The sequence below is a fragment of the Arachis hypogaea genome, chromosome 6, assembly GCF_003086295.3.
Source record: "Arachis hypogaea cultivar Tifrunner chromosome 6, arahy.Tifrunner.gnm2.J5K5, whole genome shotgun sequence".
Taxonomy (NCBI): domain Eukaryota; kingdom Viridiplantae; phylum Streptophyta; class Magnoliopsida; order Fabales; family Fabaceae; genus Arachis; species Arachis hypogaea.
The window spans coordinates 15396813-15401415 of record NC_092041.1 but is presented as its reverse complement, the minus strand read 5'-3'; the positions used below and the strand labels follow the sequence as shown (position 1 = coordinate 15401415).

The window sequence follows — 4603 nt, the reverse complement described above, 5'->3', positions numbered from 1 at the left end:
GGTATAGAAAACTTCCCAGGGTCCTGCCTCTTTTGAGGCAATTGCTGCCTGGACAAGTTTTCCAGTTCTTTGGTGAGCAGAGGGGGTTCATCCTCCCAAGTCTCATTTCCAAATAACTTGTCATTTAGCTTCATGATTGCTCTAAGATATTTAGCAACTTGCTCCTCAGTGACATACTCATCCTCTTCAGAGGAAGCATACTCATCAGAGCTCATGAATGGCAGAAGTAAGTCCAATGGAATCTCAATGGTCTCAGTTTGAGCCTCAGATTCCCAAGGTTCCTCATTGGGGAACTCAGTGGAGGTCAGTGGACGTCCATTGAGGTCTTCCTCAGTGGCGTTCACTGCCTCTTCTTCCTCCCAGAATTCGGCCATATTGATGGCCTTGCACTCCCCTTTTGGATTTTCTTCAGTATTGCTCGGGAGAGTGCTTGGAGGAAGTTCAGTAATTTTCTTGCTCAGCTGACCCACTTGTCCTTCCAAATTCCTAATGGAGGATCTAGTTTCAGTCATGAAACTTTGAGTGGTCTTAATTAGATCAGAGACCATTGTTGCTAAGTCAGAGGTATTCTGCTTAGAACTCTCTGTCTGTTGCTGAGAAGATGATGGGAAAGGCTTGCTATTGCTAAACCTGTTTCTCCCACCATTATTGTTATTGAAACCTTGTTGAGGTCTCTGTTGATCCTTCCATGAAAGATTTGGATGATTCCTCCATGAAGGGTTGTAGGTGTTTCCATAGGGTTCTCCCATGTAATTCACCTCTTCTATTGAAGGGTTCTCAGGATCATAAGCTTCTTCCTCAGATGAAGCTTCTTTAGTACTGCTTGGTGCATTTTGCATTCCAGACAGACTTTGAGAAATCATATTGACTTGTTGGGTCAATATTTTATTCTGAGCCAAAATGGCATTCAGAGTGTTAATCTCAAGAACTCCTTTCTTCTGACTAGTCCCATTGTTCACAGGATTTCTTTCAGAAGTGTACATGAATTGGTTATTTGCAACCATTTCAATCAGTTCTTGAGCTTCAGTAGGCGTCTTCTTCAGATGAAGAGATCCTCCAGAAGAGCTATCCAAAGACATCTTGGACAGTTCAGAGAGACCATCATAGAAAATACCTATGATGCTCCATTCAGAAAGCATATCAGTGGGACACTTTCTGATCAATTGTTTGTATCTTTCCCAAGCTTCATAGAGGGATTCTCCTTCCTTCTGTCTGAAGGTTTGGACTTCCACTCTAAGCTTACTCAATTTTTGAGGTGGAAAGAACTTTGCCAAGAAGGCATTGACTAGCTTTTCCCAAGAGTCCAGGCTTTCTTTAGGTTGAGAATCCAACCATGTTCTAGCTCTGTCTCTTACAGCAAAAGGGAATAGCATCAGTTTGTAGACCTCAGGGTCAACCCCATTAGTCTTGACTGTGTCACAGATTTGCAAGAACTCAGCTAAAAACTGATGAGGATCTTCCATTGGAAGTCCATGGAACTTGCAATTCTGTTGCATTAGAGAAACTAATTGAGGCTTAAGCTCAAAGTTGTTTGCTCCAATGGCAGGGATAGAGATGCTTCTCCCATAGAAGTCGGGAGTAGGTGCAGTAAAGTCACCCAGCACCTTCCTTGCATTGTTGGCATTGTTGTTGTTTTCGGCTGCCATGTGTTCTTCTTCCTTGAAGAATTCGGTCAGGTGCTCTAAAGAGAGTTGTGCTTTGGCTTCTCTTAGCTTTCTCTTCAAGGTCCTTTCAGGTTCAGGATCAGCCTCAACAAGAATGCCTTTGTCCTTGCTCCTGCTCATAAGATAGAGAAGAGAACAAGAAAATGTGGAATCCTCTATGTCACAGTATAGAGATTCCTTTAGGTGTCAGAGGAAAAGAAGAGTAGAGGACAGGAGTGGGAAAATTCGAACTTATCAGAGAGAATGGAGTTCAAATTTTGCATTAAGGGATAGTGTTAATCCATAAATAGAAGGATGTGAGAAGGAGGGAAGTGATTTTCGAAAATTAAGTGGGAAATTTGAAAACATTTTTGAAAAACATCACTTAATTTTTGAAAATGAAAATGTAAAAGAAATCAATTGATTTTTGAAAAAGATTTTGAAATTAGAAATCAAAAAGATTTGATTGAAAGCTTATTTTGAAAAAAAGATATGATTAAAAAGATATGATTTGAAAACAGTTTTAAAAGATATGATTTGAAAACATTTTAAAAAGATGATTTGATTTAAAGATTAAAAACTTGACTAACAAGAAAAGATATGATTCAATCATTAAACCTTTCTCAACAGAAAAGGCAACATACTTGAAATGTTGAATCAAATCATTAATTGATAGTAAGTATCTTTGAAAAAGGAAAGGAGTTAATTTTGAAAAGGATTTGATTGAAAATTGATTTGAAAAAGATTTGATTTTGAAAAGATTTTGAAAACTTAGAAAAAAAATCTGATTTGAAAACAAAATCTTCCTCCCTTAGCCATCCTGGCGTTAAACGCCCAGAATGGTATACATTCTGGCGTTTAACGCCCAAAATGCTACCTTTTTGGGCGTTAAACGCCCAACCAGGTACCCTGGCTGGCGTTTAAACGCCAGTCTGTCCTTCTTCACTGGGCGTTTTGAACACCCAGCTTTTTCTGTGCAGTTCCTCTGCTGTATGTTCTGAATCTTCAATTCTCTGTATTATTGACTTGAAAAGACACAAATTAAAATTTTTTTTGGATTTTTGATAATAAGGACAAACCAAAATGCAACAAGAATCAAACAACAATGCATGCAAGACACCAAACTTAGCAGTTTGTAAACTACTGACACTAACGAAATGAAAATGCATATGAGACACACAAAACAATCAAGTCAATAGAATTCAAGGATCAAAACAAAGAAATCATCAAGAACAACTTGAAGATCACTTAGACATATGAATGCATGCAATTGACACCAAACTTATGATGAGACTAGACTCAAACAAGAAATATTTTTGGATTTTATGATTTTTTTGTAAATTTTTTGTGTTTTTCGAAAATTAAATGAAAAAAAGGTATCAAAATTCTTAATGAGAATTCCAGGAATCAGTGCAATGTTAGTCTAAGACTCCGGTCCAGGAATTAGACATGGCTTTACAGCCAGCCAAGCTTTCAAAGAAAGCTTCGGTCCAAAACACTAGACATGGCCAGAGGCCAGCCAAGCCTTAGCAAATCACTGCTCCAAAAGCAAGATTGATACGAAATCAACAAGCTCTTGTGGTGATGAGTTGAAACCTCGGTCCAATGAAATTAGACATGGCTTCTCAGCCAGCCAGATTTCAACAAATCATCATGAAACTCTAGAATTCATCTTCAAGAATTTCGAAAAAAATAAATACCTAATCTAAGCAACAAGATGAACCGTCAGTTGTCCAGCCTAAACAATCCCGGGCAATAACACCAAGAACTTGATGTTGTTGCCGGATCTTGGCACTGATGTTACCAAAGCTTGCTCAAAACTTGAACAATCCCCGGCAACGGCGCCAAAAACTTGGTGCGCGAAATTGTGAACAATACTTTTTCACAACTCTCATAATCCCCGGTAATGGCTCCAAACACGTGGTAGCTCAATACCATGGCATTACACAACTTCGCACAACTAACCAGCAAGTGCACTGGGTCATCCAAGTAATAAACCTTACGTGAGTAAGGGTCGATCCCACGGAGATTGTTAGTATTGAAGCAAGCTATGGTCATCTTGTAAATCTTAGTCAGGCAAACTCAAATGATAATGATGATGAACGAAAATAACACAAAGGTAAAGATAGAGATACTTATGTAATTCATTGGTAGGAACTTCAGATAAGCGCATGAAGATGCCTTCCCTTCCGTCTCTCTGCTTTCCTACTGCCTTCATCCAATCCTTCCTACTCCTTTCCATGGCAAGCTCGTGTAGGGTTTCACTGTTGTCAGCAGCTACCTCCCATCCTCGCAGTGAAAGCTAATGCACACACTCTGTCACAGTGCTGCCAATCACCGGTGTGGTTCCCTCCCCTACCGGAATAGAATCACTCTTTTGCGTCTGTCACTAACGCCCAGTAGGTTACAGGTTTGAAGCACGTCACAGTCATTCAGTCATTGAATCCTACTCAGAATACCACAGACAAGGTTAGACCTTCCGGATTCTCTTGAATGCTGCCATCAGTTCTTGCCTATACCACGAAGACTCTGACTTCACGGAATGGCTGGCTCGTTTGTCAGGCGAGCACTCGGTTGTCAGGCGATCAACCATGCATCGTGCAATCAGGAATCCAAGAGATATTCACTAAGCCTCAAATGCTTGTAGAACAAGAGTGGTTGTCAGTCACTTTGTTCATGGGTGAGAATGGTGATGGGCGTCAATCATCACCTTCATCAAGTTGAAGAACAAGTGATATCTTGGAACAAGAACAAACGGAATTGAATTGAAGAACAATAGTAATTGCATTAATACTCGAGGTACAGTAGAGCTCCACACCTTAATCTATGGTGTGTAGAAGCTCCACCGTTGAAAATACATAAGCATAAGGTCTAGGCATGGCCGAATGGCCAGCCTCCCAAAGTTGATCAAAAGATCTAAAGATCCAAAGATATAAAGATCCCAAGATTTCTAATACAAT

General features: G+C 39.8%; 1 non-coding gene across 1 annotated transcript; it reads left to right on the top strand.

Moving 5' to 3' along the window:
* The first annotated feature begins 1133 nt into the window (after positions 1-1133).
* Positions 1134-1241, top strand: LOC112700546 (small nucleolar RNA R71). The gene has a single exon (XR_003153452.1). It is a non-coding gene; the product is annotated as a small nucleolar RNA R71 (small nucleolar RNA).
* The last annotated feature ends 3362 nt before the right edge of the window (positions 1242-4603 follow it).